The sequence below is a fragment of the Arachis hypogaea genome, chromosome 20 (genome assembly GCF_003086295.3).
Source record: "Arachis hypogaea cultivar Tifrunner chromosome 20, arahy.Tifrunner.gnm2.J5K5, whole genome shotgun sequence".
Lineage (NCBI taxonomy): Eukaryota > Viridiplantae > Streptophyta > Magnoliopsida > Fabales > Fabaceae > Arachis > Arachis hypogaea.
Window position 1 is genome coordinate 121,192,497 of NC_092055.1, and position 12,677 is coordinate 121,205,173.

Genomic DNA, 12,677 nt, shown 5'->3' on the forward strand with positions numbered 1-12,677 from the left:
CCACAAAAATCCTAATTATCCAAATATAAGAGGATTATATGTCACGTATCCCGTTAAGTCTAAATAATTAGAATTTAGGAGAATATGTTTTCAATCTGCTGTTCAAGTAAAGAGCTTTTCCAAATTATACAAGAACTCAATTAGAACATGGGTCATACTTTCATTCCACCCAAATTCATAAGATAAAGAACGAAAATAATTCTTAAATTATAAATCAGTACATAAATTAAAATAAAAAAATAATAATGTCAATCCGTACAATAGACAGAGCTCCTAACATTAACAATGGAGGTTTAGTTGCTCATGATTCAGAGAGAAAATAAGGATTGTAAATTGGGCTGAGGTGGAATTAAAAGTTAACTAATTGGAATAATGTTGGGATCCCCCAAAAGAGAAGTTTCTTTTCTCTTTTATATCTAATCCTAATTAATTTAAAATCTATTTTCTAAAACTAAAATAATATCTTTTCCTATTAAAAATTAAAGTTTAAATTAGAATTAATAGGAATAAGCATTTTCTGCATGTGACGCACGTCACGTGTACGCGTCAATGATCTTCTTCGCGTGTCATGCGTACGCGTCAGGTGCGTGCACACGTCGCTGAGCAACTTCGCTTTTCATGCGTACGCGTCAAGTACACACACGCGTCGCTCCTCGCTTTTATCTCCTTTAATTCTTGCGCTGATTCTATTTGTGCAAGCTTCCTCTCCATCCTCTAAGTCATTCCTGCTCTATATAGCCTTCTTCTCTTTTTCTGCGGAAGCTCCATCAAATCCAACCAAATGCTACCTAAAATAAACAGAATTGCACAAGACTCAAAGTAGCATCCATAGTGGCTGAAAGATAATTAATTCTTGATTAAACTCAACAAATTAAATGCAAATTAACTAGGAAAAGATAGAAAAGATGCTCACGCATCATAACACCAAACTAGAATTGTTGCTTGTCCTCAAGCAACCAAACTAATATAGGCTTAGGTGTGAATTTGCATGAGAATGAGAGTTCGATTAAGCTCATGTCTTTTCTTACAGTGGGGTTTACAACTGCAATCTTGAATAGTTTTGGCATCTCACTCTCCTTTGAATCAGAAGAATGTCACTGTCATTCGGAATTAGAATCTGGATAATATTATGAATTCTCTGGTCTTTTGTAACTCAATTTAATCCTTGAACACAACAATTTTTCTCTTTTCTTTGGTGCTTTGCACCTTGAGCCTAGCCGTGACTTTAAATGTTTTGTCTCAAGCTTCACTTGACACAGAAACACCACAAGCACTTAACTGGGGAACTCTTTTGAAGTTCTAATTTTTCTTTCAGCTACTCCCAGACAGTGGTGCTCAAAGCCTTTGGCATACTCTGCTAATTGCAATTGATCTCGACTCTAAATATTTTGTCTCAAGGATTACTTGACACAAGAACACCACAAGCATATGACTAGGGAAACAACTCTTTGAGCTTTTAATCATGTCTGACCTCCCTAGTCATTGATGCTCAGAGCCTTGTACCTTGCTTTTATATCCCTTTTTTTTTGCTGTTTCTTTTGCTTCAAGGATTAAATTTTTGTTTATTTAAGAGAAATCATAATAATTCTCTAAATCCCTGTTTCTTGTAAATCAACATTCTTTGATTCAAATTTAAATATGCTCTGTTCATGTCATGCATTCAGAGTCACAGAAAATATCACCACATTTGAATAAATGAGACTACTCTAAAAATTAAACTCAATTTCTCATGCATTACATCCCTTTTTCTTCCTTCTTTTTTATTTCAAGCTAAATGGGCAATACATGAGACACCTTTCAGAATTAAAGTAACTAACAAATAAAAATAACTTATTTAACTAGAACCTAGAAATTGAAATAACAAAGGATCATGCAGAAACCAAGTAAAATAGCAGAAAACAGAAATATAACATAATAAGAATGGGAGGAAATATAGAATGAAAGGAACTCAACCACCTCAGTTATTCTAGTGGCCGTATTATTCTTCAGGCTGTGCTCCTCCGTGAAGATGATTCGCCTCCCTCTGGTACCATAAAATTAACAGAAAAATCATCAGTGAAACGGCAACACCAAACTTAAAAGTTTGCTTGTCCTCAAGCAAAGAATAACTGAAAACAGAGAGGGACATAAAAAAAGACATAAAAAATAGTATGATGCAAGAAGAATAAGAGAATAAAAGAACAAGAGAGAATTAGGATTGGCGGGTGGATGATTTGGAATCAGGCGCTGAGGGGTTTAATTTGGGCGTCACATGCGATGCATACGCGTGGGTCGCCAGATTTTGAAAGTGACGCGTAAGCGTCTGGCACGCATACGCGTGACCTTGGTTTGTGCGAATCACGCGAAGGCGGCCGCACGCACGCACAACTCTCTGCTCACGTGACCTGGGAACCAAAATTTTCAGATGACACGTGCGCGTCATGCACGCGCACGCGTGGATGGCCAAATTCGGAAAGGACGCGCACGCGTCAGGGACGCGTACGTGTGATGGGACTTGTGCTCCCAGCACCATTCCAGCCCCACACCATCATAACTCTTTGACCATACACCCATTTGCGCCGTTTTTCAGGGTCACGCGTACGTGTCAGGGACGCGCACGCGTGGATGGCTAAAAGCGCAAACAACGCGCACACGTGAGGTACGCGTACGCATGGGCTTGTTTGTGTGCAAAACATAGTTCCAGCGCCACTCCCGCTCAACTCTCTATTCACTTCTATTTTTCACGCACACACATATGATGCGTACGCGTCAGCGACGCTTGCGCATCCTGTGCTCATTTTTTTTTTCGCCTGAAGTGTTCGGTTCTTATTATAAAATAGCTGCATGATCAGAAAAATAGTAAAAACTCAATAAAAATCAAATAAGTAAGAAAACTACTACTACGAAAAGTAACTAAGGATACAAAATTATCGGGTTGCCTCCCGACAAGCGCTTCTTTAACGTCACTAGCTTGACGGTCAGTTCTGCTAATTCAGCAGATGAGCGGACCTCTGGCGATCAATCTCGCCTCCCAGATAGTGCTTCAACCTCTGGCTATTCACTATAAATTTCCTGTCAAAATTCTCTTCATGTATCTCCATATGACCATATGGTGAAGCTCTGGTAACCACAAACGGTCCTGACCACCGGGATTTTAGCTTCCTAGAAAAGAGTTTGAGCCTTGAATTATACAGAAACACTCTCTGTCCTGGCTCAAAGACTCTGATGGCAATCTTCTTGTCATGCAGTAACTTGGTTCTCTCCTTATAGAGCTTGGCATTCTCATAAGCTGAATATCTGAATTCATCAAGCTCATTCAACTGAAGCATTCACTTGATTCCTGCAGCTTCTGAGTCAAGATTCAGATATCGGATTGCCCGGTAAGCTTTATGCTCCAGCTCAACTAGCAAGTGACAGGCTTTGCCATAGACCAACTGATAAAAGGACATGCCAATAGGAGTCTTGTATGCTGTCCAGTATGCCCAGAGAGCATCATCAAGCTTCCTAGACCAGTCTTTTCTTGAAACACTGACGGTCTTCTCTAGAATCTGCTTGAGTTCCCTGTTGAAAACTTCAACCTGTCCACTTGTCTGAGGGTGATAGGGGGTTGCCACTTTATGACGGACTCCATATCTCTGCAGAAGAGAGTCCAGCTGTCTGTTACAGAAGTGACTTCCTCCATCACTAATGAGTATCCTTGGGACACCAAACCGGCTAAAGATATATCTCTGAAGAAAGCTCATTACCACCTTGGCATCAATGGTGGGTAGAGCCACAGCTTCCACCCACTTGGACACATAATCAACTGCTACTAAAATATAGTTATTTGAGTGTGAGGGTGGGAAAGGTCCCATGAAATCAATACCCCACACATCAAACAACTCAACCTCAAGAATCCCCTGCTGTGGCATTTCATGGTTGGTAGGGAGATTCATGGCTTTTTCACATCTGTCACAGTACTTCACAAATGCTCTTGAGTCCCTGAAGAGAGTCGGCCAGTAGAACCCACTCTGAAGGACTTTTGTAGCTGTCCTTTCACCACCAAAGTGGCCTCCATAATCAGAACCATGACAGTGCCAAAGAATCTACTGCTTTTCTTCATTCGGGACACATCTCCGGATTATACCATCTGAGCATCTTTTAAAAAGGTACGGTTCCTCCCAAATGTAGTACTTTGCACCAGTCAATAGCTTCTTTACTTGTTGCCTACTGTACTCCCTTGGAATAAAATTCACGGCCTTATAATTTGCAATGTCTGTAAACCATGGAGCTTGCTGAATGAGGAACAATTGCTCATCCAAAAATGTCTCAGTCACAGCTGTGGGTGGTTGTACTCCTGCTTCAGGCTCAATTCTGGAGAGATGGTCAGCTATTTGATTTTCTGACCCTTTCCTGTCTTTTATCTCAATATCAAACTTCTGAAGGAGCAACACCCATCTGATTAATCTTGGTTTAGAGCCCTGCTTGGTTAGAAGGTACTTCAAAGCAGCATGGTCAGTATAAACAATAACCTTAGAACCAAGTAAATAGGGCCTAAACTTATCAACAGCATACACAACAGCTAATAATTTTTTTTCTGTAGTTGTGTAATTCTTTTGGGCGTCATTTAACACATGACTGGCATAGTAAATGACATGTACAAGCTTACCATGCCTATGTCCTAAAACAGCTCCTATAGCAAAGTCACTAGCATCACAAATTAATTCAAATGGTAAATTCCAGTCAGGGGGAGCTATAATGGGAGCAGAGGTAAGGTTTGCTTTCAGAGTTTCAAAATGCAGACAATCAGAATCAAAGACAAAAGGAATTGGTTGCTTAATGGTTTAGCAATTTTAGAAAAATCCTTTATAAATCTTCTATAATCCTGCATGACCTAAGAAACTCCTGACTGCCTTAACATTAGCTGGTGGTGGTAATTTTTTAATTACATTCACCTTTGCTCTATCAACCTCTATTCCCTTACTTGAAATCTGGTGTCCAAGAACAATACCTTCTGTAACCATAAAATTATATTTTTCCCAATTTAAAACAAGGTTTGATTCTTGACACCGTTTCAAGACAAGAGATAAATGCTTAAGGCAGGAGTCAAAAGAATTACCAAAAATAGAAAAGTCATCCATAAATACCTCAATGAACTTTTTAACCATATCAGAAAAAATTGAAAGCATACACCTCTGAAAAGTTACTAGAGCATTACAAAGTCCAAAAGGCATTCTCCTGTAGGCAAATACTCCAAAGGGGCATGTGAATGCTGTCTTTTCTTGATCTTGAGGGTCCACTACAATTTGATTATATCTAGAATATCCATCTAGAAAACAATAAAAAGCATGACCAGCAAACCTCTCAAGCATCTGATCAATGAAAGGCAGGGGGAAATGATCCTTCCTTGTAGCAGTGTTGAGCCTCCTATAGTCTATACACATTCTCCAACCTGTGACTATTCTTGTAGGAATAAGCTCATTCTGTTCATTCTTGATCACTATCATTCCTCCTTTCTTGGGAACTACCTGCACAGGACTTACCCAAAGACTGTCAGAAATAGGATAAATAATACATGCTTCCCATAATTTTATTACCTCTTTTTGGACTACCTCTTTCATAGTTGGATTGAGTCTCCTTTGTGGTTGTACAACTGGTTTAGCATCATCTTCAAGGAGGATCTTGTGCATACACTTGGTTGAACTAATCCCCTTCAAGTCACTAATGGTCCACCCAAGAACTGTTTTATGGCTCCTGAGCACTGAAATAAGCGCCTCTTCCTCTTCAGACTTCAGGGAAGAGCTAATAATCATTGGATAGGAATCATTTTCACACAAGAACACATATTTCAGAGAAGGAGGTAGAGGTTTGAGCTCAAGCTTGGGGGCTTCCTCCTCTACTTTAGGCGTCTGAACCATAGTCTTCTGGGGTGGTGAATCATCAATTTCAACTAATTCATACTCAGAAATAGGATCCAGAAATGTCATCAAGTACCTTAGCTTCTAGTACTTCTTGAACAAGTGGTTCAACAACATCAATTCTCATACACCCTTCAGAATCATTAGGGTGCTTGAGAGCTTCAAAAACATTAAGGACCACATGTTCTTCATTTACCCTCAGGGTTAATTCACCCTTTTGCACATCAATCAGAACTCTTCCTGTAGCTAAAAATGGTCTACCAAGAATAATAGAGGATTTTACATCCTCTTCCATGTCTAATATAACAAAATCAGCGGAAAAAATAAATGGTCCTACTTTCACAAGTAAATCCTCAACAACACCCACAGGTAATTTAATAGAAATATCAGCAAGTTGAAGAGAAATATGAGTGGGTTTTACCTCCTCAATTTGAAGCTTTTTCATTACTGAAAGTGGCATGAGATTGATGCTAGCTCCAAGATCACATAAAGCTCTATGAATGGTGACATCTCCAATGGTGCAAGGAATCACAAAGCTCCCTAGATCTTGCATTTTCTCAGGAAGTTTATGTTGAATAATAGCACAGCATTCCTTGGTTAATACCACTATTTTTTGTTCCTTCCAATTCCTCTTGTTAGTCAACAATTCTTTCATAAATTTAGCATAAAGAGGCATTTGCTCAAGAGTCTCTGCAAAAAGAATGTTGATATGTAACTTTTTGAAGGCATCTAAAAATTTAGAGAATTGCTTTTCTTTAGAAGCCTTCTGAAGCATCTGAGGATATGGCATTTTTGGCTTGTATTCAGGAGCCTTTGGCAATGTAGGATAAGTGTCAAGAGAGTCAGAGAACGGGTTGTCTGCACGCTTTGGAGGGGCATGCTTCACTTCCTCCTTCTTCTCCTCTGTAGCTTTCTTTTCAACTAGCTCTTCATTGGCCTTTGTCTCAGAGCCAGCTGTTTTACCACTTCTTAATTGAATAACCTTGTAATCTTCTCTTAGATTCACCACTGTATCACCTGGAAATGTACTTGCAGACCTCTCAGGTATTTGCTTGCTCAATTGGCCCATTTGCACCTTTAAATTTCTAATGGAGGCTCTGGTTTCCTGCATAAAACTCCTCATCATCTCCCAATTAGAATCTTCTTGGGATTTAGAATTTGCTTGCGGAGGTGGTTGTTGTTGATGAGATTGAAATTGGCGGTTATTGTGATTGTTCTGTTGGAAGCCGCCTTGGAAATTATTGTTGACATTCTGAGGTCTCTGAGGTTGGTCCCTCTACCCAAAATTTGGGTGATTTCTCTACCCCTGATTGTATGTCTTAGAATATGAATCATTGTTGGGATTTCTAGGACCACTCCCCATGTAATTGACCTGTTCAGAAGCGGATTGAGCATAATCATAATTATCATTTTGCACAAAATTACCTGTCATGTCATAAGAGACCTCTTGAGGTGGATTTTGGGTGTTGATAGCTGAGACTTGCATTCCATTCATCTGCTGAGTAAGTAGATTTATTTGCTGAGACATAAGCTTGTTCTGAGCAAGAATAGCATTAAGAGCTTCTACTTCTATAACGCCCTTCCTTTGAGGAGCCTCAGAGTTCACAGGATTCCTGTTAGATGAGTATAAATATTGGTTGCTAGCAACCAATTCAATAAGCTCAATAGTCTCCTCCAGTGTCTTCTTCTTGTGCAGTGAACCACCTACAGAATTATCTAAGCACATCTTGGACATTTCACCCAAACCTTCATAAAAGATATCTAGTTGGGTCCGTTTGGAGAACATGTCCTGAGGGCATTGGCTAGTCAGTAGCTTGTATCTCTCCCAAGCTTCATAAAGAGTTTCACCATCCTTCTGCCTGAAGGTCTGAACCTCCACCCTAAGCTTAGTTAGCTTCTTCGATGGGAAAAATTTAGTAAGAAACTCAGTAACAACCTTGTCCCAAGTATCCAAACTCTCCTTGGGTTGGGAATCTAGCCATAGCTTTACTCTATCCCTCATAGCAAAGGGGAAGAGCATGAGTTTGTACACCTCTGGGTTCACTCCATTTGTCTTCACAGTATCACAGATCTGCAAAAAATTAGAAATAAATTGATTTGGGTCTTCGTGGAGAAGACCATGATACTGACAGTTTTGTTGCACCAGGGTGACCAATTGTGGCTTCAACTCAAAGTTGTTCGTAGCTATAGGAGGCACCACAATGCTTTTTCCATAAAGATCTGCAGTAGGAACAGAGTAAGAGCCAAGCACTCTCCTTTGTTGATCATCCCATTCAGATTTGCCACATTGGCATTAACAGCATTATTAGGATCTATTGTGGATTCTGCAGCCTTGTAAAGTCTTGCTTGTTGCAAACGCCGCCTGAAAGTCTTTTCAGGTTCAGAATCAAAGTCTAAAAGAGATTCCTTGTCTCTGTTCCTGTGCATAAACAGACAGAAAACAAGAAAAGATGGGGTTCTCTACGTTAGAGTGCAGAGAACTCCCAGTGAGGTAACCTATGTAAAATAATAAAATAGAAATACTAAATAAATAAAACAGAAAATTTTCGAAAATGATAACTGAAATTAGACAAACATTTTCGAAAATTAACAGGGAAAATAAACGAGAAAATTAAAATGAAATTAACTAGGTGACACCAAACTTAATTTTAGAAATTAAGGAAAAAATATTAGTGCTATTTATTTATTTAAAAAAATTTTCGAAAATACTAAGTAAAATTTAAATAAAATTAAAACTAAAACGCCTAATCTAAGCAATCAAACAACTGATAGTTGTTAATCACTATCAATCTCCGGCAACGGCGCCTAAAACTTGATGTGGAATTTATAACCACAAACTAACCGGCAAGTGCACCAGGTCATACCAAGTAATACCTCAGGTGAGTGAGGGTCAATCCCACGAGGATTGAAGGACTAAGCAACAATGGTTGATTAATTTACTTAGTTAGGCAAACAGAAAATAGTGTCTGGGTATTCAAAAGCATTAAACAATAATTCAGAAATTTAATAAAGCAAGCAGTAAACAGGTTGTGAAATATGTATGGAGAAACAGTTAAGGCTTCAGAGTTATCTATTTTCTGGATTGACTTTTCTTATTAACTATTTTAATCATGCAAGATTTAATTCATGGCAAACTATATGTGACTAGACCCTAATTCCTTAGACCTTTCTAGTCTCCTCTAACCTTCATCAACCGCCAATTCCTTGGTCAATTAATTCCAATTAGGGGGTGTTTCGAGGGTTACCTGAAACTGTAGGTCGATCTCGGACGAGATCTTCTGTGCTGGTCGGAGCTGATGTGTCCGACTTGATGATGGTGGCCGGAGCTATCGCGTCCGACTTGTTGGACTGGTTGTACTGCTGATCCTTCGTCACCGGAGGGTGGGGGGTACCTGCAAGAGACTCCGATGCTTAAGTTAGCATGGGTATTAAACAGGTGTTATGTAGAATCAGAGTATGAGTTATACCTGGGTGTTCCAGTGTATTTATAATGGTGAGATGTGACCTTTAGATAAGATAAGTTAGTTATCTTATCTTATCTTTATCTTTTGGGTTGAGGTCAGCGTATCTTCAACGGAACCGCCCTTCCCTCTGTAGGCCTGAACGACCTTTGGATTTGGGTCATATTCCTTGAATTGGGCCCTTTTTGGGCTTTCCTGTCGATTTAGCTGAGTTCTTCGTAAAGAAGTCGGTCCGCTTGACCTAAAGAGGTCGGTCGCTTTATCGTCGATCACCCCAGGTCGGATATCTCGACCCAGGGTATGAACAGTGCCCCTGCTTGAGCTCGGTCTTCTTTGTTGAGGTCGAGTCCTTGACTTCGGTCCTTCTTGTAGCGAAGCCGAACTCAAGTATCTTGTCGACTCCTTTTTGTAGCAGCTTTTGAATGTAGAACGTTTTCCTCTACAAGCGCGCGCTTTTGTATTAGCGCTTTTTTTGGGAATGCAAGCGGTTTTAATATCCGCATTTAATCGGCATTTAATTGCCCAGTTTCCCCTAACTTCTCTATTTTTGAATTTTGCATTCAAGAAACGGTTTCTCTCCTTCGCCCTTTTCGTAACTTCTTCGCACTTATTCATTTTCTGCCTTTCACCCACATTTCAACTTTTCTTGCGACGTCGCTTGGTGATTTTTCTGAAGCTTCTGTTTTCGCCTGGAGTTTTGTGGTTTCGCGTTTCTCTCTGTGATACTACTTTTGTTCGTGCTTTTTTTGCTCTTGAGAGGGCAATTCCAGATTTCGTCTTCCATCCTCAATTTCCCTGAAGCTTGCTATTTTTTCCAGATTGGTGTTAGCTTTCTTGCTTCTTTCATAGCTTCATCTTCAGTTTTTTAGTGAAGCTTTGATTTTGCATGTTTGAAAGTTTGAATCTTTTTCGTGGTCTTGTATTTGCTTGTCACTGTAATGTGTTTTCCCTGACTTTCTTTTACGCATTCTCTTGGCATTTCCGTCGAGGCTTTCTAGGATTTTGTCGTTGCTTCTGGTTGTTTCCTGTCTGATATCGATAGAGAATCTGCATCTGTTCCTCGCTTTGTTTGGAGATTTCCTTTTGATTCTAACAAAGTTTGCACCTTTGATGATTTCTACTTGGCGTGTTCGATGTTAGTGCTTGCTCTTTGCTGATGATTTTTTGCTTGATTTCGAAAAAGTTTGCGCCTTTGCTGTTTTTCCGCTGATAAACTGTAGGAGGGTGGACCTTTTGCATTTTTTGCTTCCTTTATTTTCTTTCTGGATTTTATTTTGATGAGTGCTAGGATGTAGGTTGTAGAAATAACTTAAAGACCTTGCTTTGTTTACTGCCTCCAAGGGATGCCCCAAGACCTTTGTCTTGAGTCTTGGGGTTTTCCCTTTTTGTTTATCCGCCCGTCGAGATGTTTTGCCCTCTATCCGAGATGTTTTTAAGTAATCCATTCTTCTTTTCTTTTTGTAGGATTTAGTTGATCTCATGTCTTCCCGAAATAACGTTGTAGAGATGCCTTCCCAGGTTCCCGCGGGTATGGCCGATTGGGTGGACTCCATGGTTCTCATGTGTGTCTCGCTGGTTGATTCTGAATTTTGTGCTCAGCTTAGGCAGTTTCATAGTGTCTGTAGTAATTCTAGTGATGAGAAGAACTATGAACTTGTCTCTCCCTCTTCTGACGAGAGAGTCTGCTTTTCAACTCGGGTTGTTGATGGTCGCCCTTTCTTTTATACTTATGATTTTTTCTTTGGTCAGCTGGGTATCACCCTTCCTTTTACCAAATTTGAAACTGACCTGTTATGGTCTTGTAATGTTGTCCCTTCTCAACTTCACCCCAATTCCTGGGGTTTTATTAAAATTTTTCAATTGTTGTGCAATGGTTTTGGTATTCCTGCTTTCCAATCTCTCTTTTTCTATCTTTTTGTCTTGACTAAGCCCGGTGTGGTAAAAAAGAAGTCAGCTTGGGTCTCCTTTCGTTCTACCCAGGGAAAGAAGGTTTTTTCCATGTTTGACGAGTCGTTCTGTGATTTTAAAAACTACTTTTTCAAGGTCCGAGCTATTGAAGGAGCTCGGCCCTTTTTTCTGGATGAAAATGACGAACCTGCTTTTCCCTTGGAATGGAAAAAAGACGTGAGGGTCTCCAGGTATTCGTGGGAGATGTTGGATGATGCTGAGCGAGCCTTTGTGACTATCTTGGAAGAACGCTGGGGTCAACCTCCCCATCTCGACACAAATAAATTTCTAACCAATCCTTCTCTTCTTCAAACTGAACTGGGTATCTTTGTGTTTTCTTTATTATCCGTGTATGTTGCTTGTAGCTGTCTTTCCGACTTGTCCGACTTGTAACTGAATTTTTATTTTATTTGTAGAGGCAATAAAGAATAGTGAATCTATGAAAGCTTTTAAGAGGGCGCAGAGGGCGACTGCTGCCAGAAATATTGCTGCCAAAGCGGCTGGGGAGGGATCCTCCCAAGTGCGCGAGAAGCCATCAGTGCAGAGTTCTGCCGGGATGAAGAAGGTGATCCCTACACACCGAGTTCGTTTGGTAGATCCTCACGTCACCTCTGCTGCTCCTTCTGTTGCTCCTCCCAATAAAAAACAAAAGACTGCTGAGCCCTTTGACCTCGATGCTCCTGATTTTAATGCTATTGAATTCGTGGATCAACAAATCGGTCCCTACGGCGCTCTCTCCATGGACGATGTGTCCATCCTCCATCACTTGGAGTTTATGGCCCGAAATCATGTGAAATGGCGTATATGTCGGCTGCCATATATCAAACTGATTAGAATCTCCCTCTCCACGCTACTAAGGCGTTTATGGAGGAGGCGAAACAAGAGTTTGATCGGATGAAGGAGTTAAAGGAGGAGCTTGAGACGAAGGTAGCCAAGCTGGAGAAGGACTTGAAGAATGAGGAGGCGAGTTCTCAGTCATTGGCGGCTTCTTTGAGGTTGGCTGAGGACGCAGTCCTGATGCACAAGGAGAGTTACCTTTCATCTTATCGGGAGGTGATGCGCCTGAGGGGGGAGCTTGACAGTGTTCGGGAAGATTATGCTGAGCTCCAAAGTCATCTCGTTGGCAGCGTGACTGCTGCTTATGAGAACTTGAGGGAGCAAGTTCAGGTCATTGCTCCCGAGGCCGACCTCACCCCTTTTAGCCTGGATAATATAGTCAGGGATGGCAAGATTGTCCCTGATGATGAGGGTGATGATGATGATGTTGTTGCTCCCCCTGTGTCCTCTACCAAAGTGTCGACCTCTTCGGTTCCTCTTGCTGTGCCCGACTCGGATTGCCAGATCCTGAATTGGGAGGATGGAACTGTGGATGCTGTGGCGATCCAGACTCGCC

The 12,677-nt window shown here is 40.6% G+C and overlaps 1 non-coding gene across 1 annotated transcript; it reads left to right on the forward strand.

The window, feature by feature from the left end:
* Window positions 1-7,657: 7,657 nt before the first annotated feature.
* Window positions 7,658-7,764, forward strand: LOC112786985 (small nucleolar RNA R71). The gene has a single exon (XR_003194424.1). It is a non-coding gene; the product is annotated as a small nucleolar RNA R71 (small nucleolar RNA).
* The last annotated feature ends 4,913 nt before the right edge of the window (window positions 7,765-12,677 follow it).